This window comes from Mustelus asterias, chromosome 14 (assembly GCF_964213995.1).
Source record: "Mustelus asterias chromosome 14, sMusAst1.hap1.1, whole genome shotgun sequence".
Lineage (NCBI taxonomy): Eukaryota > Metazoa > Chordata > Chondrichthyes > Carcharhiniformes > Triakidae > Mustelus > Mustelus asterias.
In genome coordinates, this window is record NC_135814.1 from 29,547,745 (window position 1) to 29,561,567 (window position 13,823).

The following is a 13,823-nucleotide window of genomic DNA, read 5'->3' on the forward strand; positions in this document are numbered from 1 at the left end:
GTTACCGCAAAGGAACTGAACATCTTGCCAGAAGCACAAGTACGTCCATTCATGCCATCAAGCAGTAGGCAAAGGATTTTGACAAACTTGTTCTGACATTTTAGTTTGGAGAGCAAGTGTCACAGACCTTGTCATTTCACACTAACAACACTTCAGATAGGTCGATGAACAGCACAGACAGATCCTAATGCTGCTCTCTGCACTTTTCTTGTGGATGTTTTGCTGCAACCACCATATTAGTTGGCCCACAGTTCGTTAGCCTTAAATCCAGAGTGATTCTGGGGGGAAATCATTTATGAGGCAGTCCAGTAGATTGTTTAACAGGATCCTTGTAAGGCTCTGGCCTGCAATTGAGAGAAAATTTATTCCTAGTTAGTGGCCACATACAATTTTGTGTCCTTTCCACTTTCAGATGCTGACTACATCGGAACTTTTCCCTGATCTAAGACACTCTGAAAGACGACTCTTTGTTAATGAGCTCCGTACTATTACTCTTCCAAATCTCTGCTGGATTGCTTTCTGGGTGCAGGAGTCTCTGTTATGATCAGAGAAGTGATCATGCCACCTTTCCACCTCTCCAGACTGTATTCCACCAAAGCCAGAGGCAGTAATCAAACAACTCCATATGCAGATGACTGCCCTAACTGCCAACACGAAGGAAGACATCCAGCCAATGGCAAAGAAATTTTCAAGAGCTGCCAAAAACTTTGATCTCCAAAACAGTGTCTCTTAGACCGAAATTATGTTTCAACTAACATCAAGCAAAATCTTAGAAGCATCAAACATCATGCAATCTCAACATTGTAGAAAAATTCTCAAGCCTTGGTAGTGCGTTCTCTTGGGATGTCACAATTTATTTATTTTTTAATTTATTCATTCACAAAATGTGGGCACCACTGACTAGGTCTGCATTTATTGCACACACCCAGTTGCCCTTGAGGTGGTGTTGGTTAGCTGCCTTCTTGAACCACTGCCGTCCTTGCATTGTAGGTACACTTCCAGTGCTGTTAGAAAGAGTTCCAGGATTTTGACCTAGAGACCGTGAAAGAATAACAATATGGTTCCAAGTCAGGATGTTGGAGGGAAACTTGGAGATGGTGCATCTGTTGCTCTTGTCCCTTTTGGTGGCAGACATCATAAATTTGAAAGATACTGTCAAATTAGTTGCTGCAGAGAATCCTCATGATGGTACAGATTTCTGCCTGTCATTGTGTGCCAGTGATGGAACATTTAAGGTGGTGGATGGGGTGCCAATCAAATAGGCTGCTTTGTCCTGGATGGTGTTGAACTTCTTGAATGTTGCTGGAGCTGCACTCATCCAGACAAGTGGAGGGTATTCCATCACACTCCTGACTTGTGCCTTATAAATGGTGGACAGGTCTGGGGGAGTCAGGTGAGTTATTTGCCATAGAATTCCCAGCCTCTGACCTGTTCTTGTAACATATAGCTGGAGCAGTTTAGTTTCTGGTCAATAGTAACCTTTGGATGTTGATAGTGGGAGATTCAGCAATGATAATGGTATCAAATGCCATGGGGAAATGGTTAGATTCTCTCTTGTTGGAGATGGTCATTGCCTGGCACATGCTGCACATTTGTAACTTGCCACTTATTAGCTCCAGCTCAAATGTCATCCAGTCTTGCTGTCTATGGACATGGCCTGCTTCTGTACCGGAGGAGTCGCAAATGGTGCTGAACACAGTGGACATCCCCACTTCTATTCCTTATGGAGAGAAGGTCACTGATGAAGCAACTGAAGAAAGGTGGGCCTCACTATCATCAGACTTTTCAATGGTTCTATCATATATGAAGTTGAACTTTTTCTTCACCCTACCTGTAACTACAACACTATATTTGGCATTCTATCCTTTCCTTCTCCCCTATGTACTCTATGAATGGTATGTTTTACCCACACAGCGCACAAGAAACAATGCTTTTCACTGTATCCGAATACATGCAATAATAATAAATCAAATCAAATCTTGGGGAACTCCTGCAGTGACATCCTGGGAGTGGGATGATTGACCTCCAACAACCACAACTCCAGGCAATGGACAGTCATCAGCACGATCCCTCCCCTTTCTCCAAATTCCCATCAAGTTCATTTTTCCTAGAGCTCCTTGATGCCACACTTGATCAAATACTGCCTTAATGTAAAGGGTATTCACTCTCCCCTTCACTCTGGTGTTCAGTTCTCTTGTCTATATTTGAACCAAGATTGTCATGAGATCAGGAGCTGAGTGGCCCTGGTGGAACTGACTAAAGCTGTAGACTGACCAGATTGGCTCAAGCAGCCCCAGATAAACTTACAATGAATAGCCTCTGCACGTCAGAGGGGGTTATAAAGAAGTACTTGCTCTATACACATCTGCATTCCAAACACATAACAAAATAATTGTCCCCAATAATTTAATCATTTAAGTATGTTGAAAATGAATGGGATGGATTGTACAAATATTCCATCAATAACAAAAGGCGGCAAATGCTCAAACTCTTAAAAGAAAACAAGAATTATTGGAAATGGAAGCATGTCCGGCAACATCTCTAGCAAGAACAGACAGGTTAATGTTTCAGGTATGGAGTGATCCCCTAGTAATACTCAATCAGCTACGCTATCTTGGGCATCTTATCTGGCTTTCAAGGTAAAATGTATCAAACCGACTGGCCATTTTCTGTTTGATTCGGGGCTTTAGATCTTTCACTTGTTAACAGTGTTAGGGAACCAGACTTCGTTTCAAGGGATCTATATTTGTGGGGGTAAATATTAGAAATATGGTATAGCCTTAGGTAGGTTTAATTTAATGTTTCTGTGTTTGCAAGAAAGCTGTGATTAGTTTTCAGGCTGAGCCAACAACCTTTGTCTAAAGTTTATTTATTAGTCACAAGTAAGACTGACATTAACACTGCAATGAAGTTACTGTGAAATTCCCCTAGTCGCCACACTTCGGCGCCTGTTCGGGTCAATGCATCTAACCAGCACGTCTTTCAGCTGTGGGTGGAAACCGGGGGAGCACCCGGAGGCAACCCAAGCAGACACGGGGAGAATGTGCAAACTCCACACATAGTGACTCAAGCCGGGAATCGAACCCGGGTCTCTGGCGCTGAGAGGCAGCAGTGCTAACCACTGTGCCGCCACACCGTGCCGCCCCGTCTGAGGGTTCCATTTCAATATCCAGCTGAGACTTTAGATCTCCGGAATGCAGACTCCTGAGAATTGCCTAGTAACCTGTGGGCAGAGCAGACAGTTTCCTTTGTTGAAAGTTGATTTTCACATAGAACACTAGTAAGGGACCAGTGGGAGATAGACAGAGAGCTGTAACAAAATGATTTCAGGAAGTCTGAAACTCAGTGATCAAAGTACTTGGAGAACAAGAACAGAGATAAGTTGAGACAGATCGATTGGTGAGAACTACGAGAAAAGGGCTTTCCAAAAGTAACTCTAGTAACTGTTTTATTACTGCCTGTGAACAAATTGTAACATAGTGACTGGGACCTCAAAGTGGTGTAATGGTGTAATTGTTAAGGCAGCAGAAGTCACACAGTATTGGTTCATATTGACATGGACTCACTGCTAAAAGTGGAGCTAAAGCGCTGGTCAATCAGGTCTTTGGAAAACACGAACCAGATTTTGGAATGCGGATCATTAACTGAAAGTAGTGTTATGAGAGAAGATTTTAAAGCCTACTTTTGGACCCTTTCATATGATAATCATCGGGGGGGGGTGGATTCGGAAGAGAAATCTGCAGCTATTGGCTTTGGCTGCTGATGAGACAATTGTAGTTTCAAATGTATTTTGTCATTTGTAGTAACCTGAAACCTGTGAATGTGTTAAGCTAACGGAGGAGTAAGGGAGTGTTGTATTATAATTCATTTATTTGTCTAATAAATGTTTTATTTTGTTAAAAACTAATCGGCAGTCCTGTGACGCTGATCCCTCCATAGTCGACAAAATCAAAAAATAAAAATAAATGCAATGAACTGAGATGATCGTTTGAGCTAGGGTTCCATTCTGGGACCCTCCAATCCAGTTATAACACCAAGTGGGATCATAACAAACATATAATTAATGGCTGTAAAGCATTTTGAGACATCCTGAAGTTGTGAAAGGTGCTTTGTATTTCATCTTTTAATACACACTAATACGTTTTGTTATAATTACTAAAGTTAAATTGCAGCTGCAAGCTTGATCTAGTGCCACTTGACTGCAGCATGTTTAAATGACATTATACAACCAAGTTTTGATTTGCATTCAAATTAAATAACAGGAAGAGCAGCTTACAAAACAAGCAAAAGGAATAGATTAAAATTGCACTTATTCAGGAAAAGGACTAAAAAATGTTGCTAGTCCAAAAGTAAGAGGCCAAAATGCAAAATCAGGTTTCATGTAGTCTGTAGAAACGGAAACAACTAGCGAGTTAATGTCATTCACGCCATTTTAATCTAATCATCTGAAAAAGCTTTAACATCTGGAGCATTTTAACTGACTTTAACAATATCAGGGATAATATCTGGATTTTTTTTCATCATTTGTTTATCTTTCACTACAAACAATTTTCCAACTGTTGAATTTCACTTCCTTCAGCAGGAAACAAATCAGTGACGCTGGATCATTTTGAATGGTGTGAAAACCAAATATGTCCCTTCGCATTACTCAATTCTCTTCCCTGTTCTCCTGAAAGTATTGACTCTTACTGGAGTACATTTTGTTGGACAAGGATTTATTCAACAATCATTCACTATTCCATCCTGTGCATACTGTAGGTGGAAATTCTTATGCCAATTACTTTGCAGCAGCATTCACAGGAGAGATGAGGGGAGAGGACAGAAACTCAGACATACTTTGAGAGTGGAAACAGATAGATATCAACTTTAACATGGGGTGGTAGGATGCGTACTTGTACGCAACTTCCAACAAGAATCATTGTAATGGGAACTTACAACTTTTGGGAGTGGTAGGATCGGGGTGCATGGAGACCATTTTAGAGCCCCAGCTACCTCCTTGGTTAAGATCAGATAACTTCAGTAGAAGCTAGGTGGTGTGTTTTTGTTTGCATGAATATTTTTATGTAATGAAACTGGTATGTTTTTGTGCATATTACACTGAAATTTAGCATTTTCCTTTGGTCAAATTATCACTGAAGCAATCTTGAATATCAGAGTAATCTTCATAAACATGCCAACCTGGAAAAATAGCAAGAGCTAACTAACACTTGAAAGCAGCTGTCAAAGGCACCTACCTCCCACCACCCCAAGTTAATGTTGATATCTGTCTAACTGCACTCTCAAAGCATCAGTCTGAGTTTCTACCCTCTCCCCTCAACTTAATGCCACTCTCCTATGAATGCTGCTGCAAAGTAATTGGCATAAGAATTTCCACCTACTGTATGCACAGGATGGAATAGTGAATGATTGTTTGGCACATATGTCTTTAGAATATGGAGTGTACTTTGGTACTTAATAACATTGGGATGTGCAATAATATTAACTCAAAAATGATCAAGAGACTTCAAAGACTGAGGCTGGTGGAATGGCTGAACAAAATATTAATGCAGACGTGTGACAGGATACATTTTGTTAAGGTGAAGAGAGACCATAGATGTTTGAATTTTTCATAGTATGGGAGCATCACTGACAGGGTTAGCACTTGCTGCTCATCCCTAATTTCCCTCAGGAAGGTAATGGTGAGCTGCTTTCTCAACTGCTACAGCCCATCTGGTGTAGATACATACGCAGTGCTGCTTAGAAAGGAGTTGCAGGATTTTGATCTAATGACAATGAAGGAACAGTGATTTAGTTCCAAGTTAGGGTGGTGGGTGGCTTGGAAGTAAACTTTCAGGAGGTGTTGTTCCCATGTAGTTGCTGCCCTTGTCCTTCTAGGTGGTAGAGGCTACGGGGTTTGAAAGGTATGGTCCAAGAAGGCTTGGTAAGTTACTGTAGTGCATCTTATATATTGTACACACTGCTCCAAGGTATTTTGGCAGTGGAGGGAGTGAATGTTTAACATGGCGGATGGGGTGCCACTGGGCTGCTTTGTCCCGGGTGGTGTCGTACTAACTGCTAAATGGTATAATTTTAATGGAGGTACAAGAAAAGAGACACTTGGTGCTTGTATCTTTGAAGGTGATATGACAGGTTATTAAAACAGCTAAATAAAGTATATGGAAACCTGGGCTTTGTAAACTGAGGAATAAGATACAACACCCAGGAAGCTATGCTAAAACCATAACAAAATATTGGTTTGGCCCGAATTGGAGCACTCGTGACCAATTATGGGCATCATACTTTAGAAAGGATGTGAGGGTTTTAGTGAGAGTAAATTTGGAATTTCTAGAGTGGTCCCAAAGATAAAGAAAGAATGTGCATAGAGACTAGGCAAAAATGTACTTCGGCTGAGCTACTCTCCCACTTTCTCAGCCTGCCAAAACTCAACAGAAATGATAATCGCCTGGATTTTACGTCTGAAAGAAGTCCACAAAGATGTAACGATCTTAGATGTGTGGGTTTTCCTATGTCAGTTCAAAAATTGCACAATGGAATTGTCAGGCTTGCAGCACTGTTGTCACCAAGTAGGATAAGCAACCTGTCATACTTAAGTATCATTGACAGCAAACCAGGAAGTAAAGCGCACTGATTACCCTTCATTCTCATTTTCTCTATAGAACTTAAAATGATTGGAATGCACATGTGACATTAAGGTGATAGATGAATTATCATAAACTTAAGAAAAAAAAATCATTTAAAAGTGCAAAATTCACTGCAGCCAAATGTGGAATTCCACAAATACATTCGTTTTCTGGGATTAGGGAAGCTTTTCAGAAGTAATTATCAGCTTAATATGCTGTTTAAAAAGTTACATTTAACAAAGTGCAACTTCAAAGCAAGGGGAGCATGGGGGAGGAGGACTTTAATAATGTAAAATTACTGACAGCAGCTTCTGGGTTCTAGTGTTTAACCGTACATTTGCAGGTTCCAAAATTACTGTCAGTTTCAGAAGAGTAATAATGGCAAACATTGCCAGTTTTACCATCATTACTACCCGAGCCATTGACTCAGATGAAGTTGTACAGAGAAATCAACCCCTGTGAAACCAAACACCAGCAAAAGTACTTGATATCTCCAGTAAAGAACAGAAAAGGGTGAACAGCAGCAAGGAAGAATTTATTTGTAAAAAATGATCTGAAAGAGAGGGCAGTAACAATGACAGTAAAAAATCCTAAGATGTTTTACAAAATTCTAAGATATTTTACTAATATATTAAGAGCAAGACGATAACCACGGAAATGATAGGGTCCATGAGAGATGCACATGGTAACTTGTGAGTTGATTCTGAAGGTGTGGGCAGGGTTCTCAGTGAGTACTTTGTCTCTTCCTTCACTGAGAAGGATGATGCAGACATTCTAGTTTAGGAAGAGTACAAAATATAAGATACAATAAGCAGAGTGAAAGAAGTACTGTAAGGTCTGGTATCTTTGAAGGTGGATAAATCACCAGGATTAAATGGATTGTATACCAGGCTCTTGAGGATCATTTTCCTATCCTCATTAAATACAGGCAAGGTCCCAGAAGACTGGGCCTCTGTGAATGCTGTACAATTACTTAAAAAGAGTACAAGGTATCGGCCAGTCAATCTGACTTCGGTGGTGGGCAAATTATTGGAAACAATTCTGAGAGACAGGATAAACTGTCACTTAAGTAGGCAGAGCTTGAGCAGGGATAGTCAGAATGGTTTTGTTCGGTGAAAATCATGTCTTACTAATAGAATTTTTTGAGGGAGTAACAAGGAGGATTGATGAGGGGAGTGCAGTGGGTGTTGTCTTCATGGACTTCAGTAAAGCATTTGAAAACACTCCACAAGGCAAACTGGTCAGAAAAGTTAAATCTCATGGGATACAGGAGAAGGTGGCAGTTGGATCCAAAATTGGCTCAGTGACAGGAAACAAACAGGACGACACGGTGGTTAGCACTGTTGCCTCACCGCACCAGGGAACCGGGTTCAATTCCGGTTTTGGGTGACTGTGTGGAGTTTACACGCTCTCCGTGTCTGTCTGGATTTCTTCCAGGTGCTCCGGTTTCCTCCCACAGTCGAAAGATGTGCAGGTTAGGTGGATTGGCCATGCTAAATTGTCCCTCTGTGTTAGATGGATTAGCTATGGTAAATGTGTGGGGTTACGGGGAAGGGGCAGGGGAGAGGCCTTGGGAAAGCTACACCTGTCAGAGAGTCGGTGCAGACTTGATGTACTAAGTGGCCTCTTTCTGCACTGTTGGGATTCTATGAAAGGGTAATGATTGATGGATGTTTTTGCAAATGGAAAACCATTTCCAGCGATGGCCCACAGGGCTCAATGTTGGGGACCTTGCTGTTTATTGTATATACTAATGATTTAGATTTAAATACGAGAGGTATGATTGGGAAATTTGCAGATACACAGAAATTGGCTGTGTAATAGCTAATGAAGAGGATAGCTGTCAGTTCCAGAATTTGACTTGGTTGACTGGGCAGAAGGGTGGCAAATGGAATTCAATCTGGAAAAGTATGAGGTAATGTATTTGGGGAAGGCAAATATAGCAAGGGAATACTCAAAAAATGGAATGATATTGATAAATGGAGTGCATTTACACAGGTCTTTGAAGGTGGCAGGACAAGTGTTCGAGAAAGCATATGGAATATTTTCCTTAATTGGGTAAAGTACTGAAAATAAAAGCAGAGATGTAATGATGAACTGTATAAAGTGCTGTGCAGGCCACAGCTGGAAATGTATGTACATTTTTGGTCACCACATTACAGGAGATTTACAAGAATGTTGAAAGCGCTTGAAAATTGCAGCTGTGAGGAGAGATTGGATAGGCTAGGGTTGTTTTCCTGGGAACAGAGGAGGCTAAAGGGATGTACAAAATTATATGGGGCTTAAATAGGATGGAAAAGAAAGACTTGTTTCCCTAAACCAGTGGTGAGGCGCGCCACAGTGGTGCGGCGAGAGAGGATGTCCCATGATCATATTATAAAGTAGTTGTGTTCTGTGTTATGAATCAAGCACTGCTAGGAGTTTTTTTTTTGTTTTTGAATGTATTTCTTATCAATAAAAAATTTGGTGTGGCGCATGCAAATTTTTATTCCGAAAGTGCGGCCCAGTGAAAAAAGTTTGGGAACCACTGCTGGGTCAATTACAAGGGGCACAGATTTCAAGTCATTGGTAGAAGAATTAGGAGGCATAAGGAAAAGCTTTTTCACTCAGAGAATGGTGAAAGTCTGGAATTCACTATCAAAGTTGACACTTGAGGTTAAAAAGCTCAACTCATTTAAAAGGTACCTGGATTTGCATCTGAAGTGTTGTAACTTGCAAGGCTATGGGACCAGAAGCTGGAAAGTGGGTTTTAAATGATCAGCTAGTTTCTTTTTTGGCCAATGTGAACATGATGGGCTGAATGGCTTCTTTCTGCACCATAACTTTTCTATGGTCCTATGACAAAATTAGATCCCATATCTTAAATTGAGAGAACAAACTTTGGATTTTCAAATATAACGTACTCACCTACTGGCAGCCCCTCAATGGTTGCCCTTTGTAGTCTGCGAGTCCCAATTATTTGGAGAATGTTACCTTCACTCAGGAATATGAAATATATTGGTCAGGATGGTGTCATTGCCAAAAACTTCACACCTACAAAAAAATACAAAGTTCATTTTTTTTAAATTGACTTTTTAAAACTTGTACACCAAACTTAATTTTAAAAATGTTCACTGCATTGTTCAAATTCTAATCTATTAACTAATACAACAATCTATAACATTATGGTGAATTCAGTAAATAAGACAAAGGTTACAATACAGTACTTAGTTTTGTCTGTCAAATTGTGCAATCATGCACATTGCTAAATATCAACCAGAAATTATTTCAAAAATCAAAATATTCCTACATCATTTTCTGTGGATGACAGGCATCTCTGAAACATTGTCTAACTTAACTGATGAGCAAGGCAAGGGGTAGTGGCATAATCTCATTCCAGAGACTAGAGCACAAAATCTTGGCTGACACACCAGCGCAATGCTGAAGGACTGCTGAAGTTGCTATCTCGCAAAGTAAACTTGAGGCCTCATTTGCCCTCTCAGATCAATATAAAAGATCCTATGGCACCATGTGAAGAAGAAGAGAGGAGTTTGCCCCAGTATCCTGGCACACATTTATCTCTCAGCCAGTATCAATGGACATTAGTGCATTGCTGTTCATGAGACCTTGTTGTGCATTAACTGGTTGCTGTACTTCCCCAGTGACTACACTTCAAAATGACTGAATCAGTTGTGTAGCTTGTTTTGAGATGTGAAAGGAGCTATATAAATGCACGTCTTTCGTAATTCAACCTACCTCCAAACATAACTATAGCTCTTTCAGTACTCTACGTTCGAAACTAAATATGGAATATAATTTTTAAAGAACTGTCATCATTTCAAAAGTACAAGAGCAGCACAAGACAAATTGTGTTCCTTAGTTCATAATCTTCACACAGAAAATTGCAAAACATGAAGTGTTGAAATAGCAGTGCATCTGATCCCTCACTATATAGTATTACATATTCAATCATGCTACTGCGTGAATAGGGACAAAATTTCTAAAGTTATCCTTACAGGATATATCAATCACCTCAGTGCTACAGGGATGGCATAGATACAGGTCTGCGTGCCATTGAAACAAGGGGCAAAAATCACACTAATACGGCCTTTTGTTAAAAAAATCTAAAATTTGAAGCTGACTTGATTCAAAAATACTTACTGTGACCACCTGATTTCAAATGGATTGTTTTCCAACGATACCCATTACACATTAAACATGACAGAGCATCTAAAGCAAGCAACTGAGCATTGACTGCTGACAAATATATTGAGGGGTGCTTAGAGGGAATGGGCATGAGCACTATCTGGGGATGCTGTGATAAAGATTGCTCAGAGCTCTGGAGTGCTTTAACATGGTAAGAAGTCTCACAACACCAGGTTAAAGTCCAACAGGTTTATTTGGCATGAGCTTTCGGAGTCTCAGGCTCCTTCATCAGATGAGTAAGTCCTCACTCATCTGATGAAGGAGCCTGAGACTCCGAAAGCTAGTGCCAAATAAACCTGTTGGACTTTAACCTGGTGTTGTGAGACTTCTTCTTACTGTGCCTATCCCAGTCCAACGCCGGCATCTCCACATCAGAGTTTTAACACTCCAGCTGATTTACTGGTTTTATGACTGCTATGAAAAATTCTTAGTAAATCCATGTGAAAACCAGAGCAAGTAGAGGGCAAACAGCCCAAGTTTGTGCGGTTCTGCCCAATCACAGAGCAATCCAGGGTGAATGGAAGTTTTGAAATTCAAGACCAGACAATTGGGGCAAATGGATTCAACTTTCATTGGAGTTTTGAAGAGTAAAGCTAACTGTCCATTTGGAATGAAAGATATTCAGATGCTGTTACTACTGTACCTGCTAAAGGACAATTTGAATCACTAAACCATTCAGCAAGGTGACCATGGAATGAACAAAAAAAAAAATCAATGCAGACAAAATTAACCAATGAGATGGACTGATGAATGCGTGACGTGGCCTAATTTTCACCTCCGTAGGTACAAAACTCCTGATACAGCAGCTTCAAGCTCCTAGTAATCTCATCTAAATTCCTACTTAACAGCAAGAGAGATGTTTTAGCCGAGATGTTTAGACTTGGAGATGTCAATTCAGAAGACTGATTTAGATTCTGGATTTGAATACTGCAGGATGTCATTACCTTAGTTATTTACAGCTGCAAATTTAGGGTTCCTTTTGTCTTTTGAAAAGGTCTTCGATAAACCTTTGGAACAAGATCACCATTGTTACCAAGTTAGAGTTTTAAATTCTTGCCTCCATAAGCCACTATAACAAATACAGCAGGGGAAGCATCCCCAGAATGTCAACTGTGGTACTTTAAGTGCAAGAAAACAGAGTTCTCTATAAACTTCAATGTCAACGGTACCTTTCCTTTAGTTGAGGTCTTTCTTTCCTACAAAAATCACTAACAACTGGTGCAAAGGTTCAAAAACACCCAGGATGTTAGCTCTGATCTCAAGAGGATTGGCATACAAATGTGAAGAAGCTGTTTTAGCTGTGTTCAGTTTTAGGCACTGCAGTACATGTTGGCCTTAAGAGGGTTTACAGTGTAGATTCACCAAAATGACAATAGTTGCACAAATTTGGTTTGCATTCTCTAAAATTTAGAAAGTTTGAGAAAATCTAATCAAAATGTTTAAAATAATAAAAGGAACATGATAAGCTATGCCCAGATAAACTATTGCCTCTGATTACAGGAATTCAGATCCATAAAATCCATAGTGCAGGAGGACAGCATTCGGCCCATCAAATCTGCATCGATTCTCCGAAAGAATATCTTACCATAAGCCCATCCCTCTTACTCTGTGCCCATAACCGCGCATTTCCTCCAGTTAATCCACCTAACCTGCACATCTTTGGACTGTGGGAGGGAACCGGAGCACCCAGAGAAAACCCACACAGAGAATGTGCAAACTCCACACAGACAAACACCCAAAGCCGGAATTGAACTTGGGCCCCTGGCACTGTTTGGCAGCAGTGTTAACCACTGCACCATTTTGCCACCCTATAGGGACATTATCTTAACTTTATCCCCAACAATTTCAGGGGGGAGATCAGAAATCACTTTTTCCCCATACAGCTGTGAAAACCTGGACCTCTCTTTTCCCAAAAGACTGAGCCAATTGAAATCATGACTAGGATCTATAGATTGTTGTTAGGTAAGGCTAATGAGGGATGTAGAAAAAGGTGAGTATGTGGAGTTAAGATATATATCAACTATGATCCAAAATACTGATAAAGCTCAAGCAGCTGAATGGCCTGCACCTGTTCCTAGGTTCCACATGCTAAAGGTGCATCTCAAATGCCAACCCACAAGTCAGCATTTTTCCAGTCTCTATGTATTTACCCTTATCGGCAGCCACTCATACCAGTTATAGGTTTATACCTGAATTTCCATATATCTTGCCATCTGGACGCTTCTGATATCTTGCATCTGTATTGACTTTTGGCATAATTCTCTGCTGGGGCAATCTTAATCCTTACCATTTCAATTCATTGCACTTCTCACTGGCTTGCTACCACTAGACCATCCCTTCCAATCCCATTTAACAAGGGATCAAAGAATAGAAAGCTTCTGACTGCGAGTATAATCAGATAGTAATAACAGCTATGCACAGGAATCCAGACAATTTCATCTGATGTGCTTTGCATTTTATTTCACTGCATGTTACAGTGAAAACCATGTTCTTTAAAACACAGATCATTGTTCAATCAACAAACAAACAACTTTGTTCGATTAAAAACCTCCAGGTCATTATTTTCCATCTGCTGCTTACTCTTAAGAATGCAATTTTGCCAAATTGCTTAAGATTCTGCACTAATTGCCAACATCAGATCAAAGGCAGCTAACTGAGGATACATTATACAATTAAAAGAGAACTGAAATGATAAATCAAAAGATATGCTGCTTGCAGGAATTAGCCCGTTTGCCAGGTAGCTACTGTCTTTTAATACCAGTAAATCAGTGGTTTAAGGCTCATCTCTCCACTAAACAATATATATTCCTCCCATGGTGCAGATCCTTCAGTAGCCTTCGGTTTCCTTCCTCAACTTGCCTCACTACCAACTTGGTGAACTGGTGCAACAACAACAATCTCTCCCTCAATGTCAACAGAACGAAGGAGTTAATCATCGACTTCAGGGAGCGTAGAGGAGGACATGCCCCTGTCTACCTCAACAGGGACTAAATGGAAATGGTCAAGAGCTTCATGTTT

At 40.4% G+C, this 13,823-nt stretch overlaps 1 protein-coding gene across 4 annotated transcripts in view; it reads right to left on the minus strand.

Annotated features, from left to right (window-relative positions):
* Positions 1-13,823, minus strand: part of spopla (speckle type BTB/POZ protein like a) — a 183,060-nt gene that overhangs the window by 69,515 nt on the left and 99,722 nt on the right. For all 4 annotated transcript variants that reach the window (XM_078228022.1, XM_078228023.1, XM_078228024.1 and 1 more), the window contains one exon: positions 9,528-9,653. The gene's annotated coding sequence lies outside the window, so the exon portion shown is untranslated. The remainder of the gene's footprint in view (positions 1-9,527; positions 9,654-13,823) is intronic.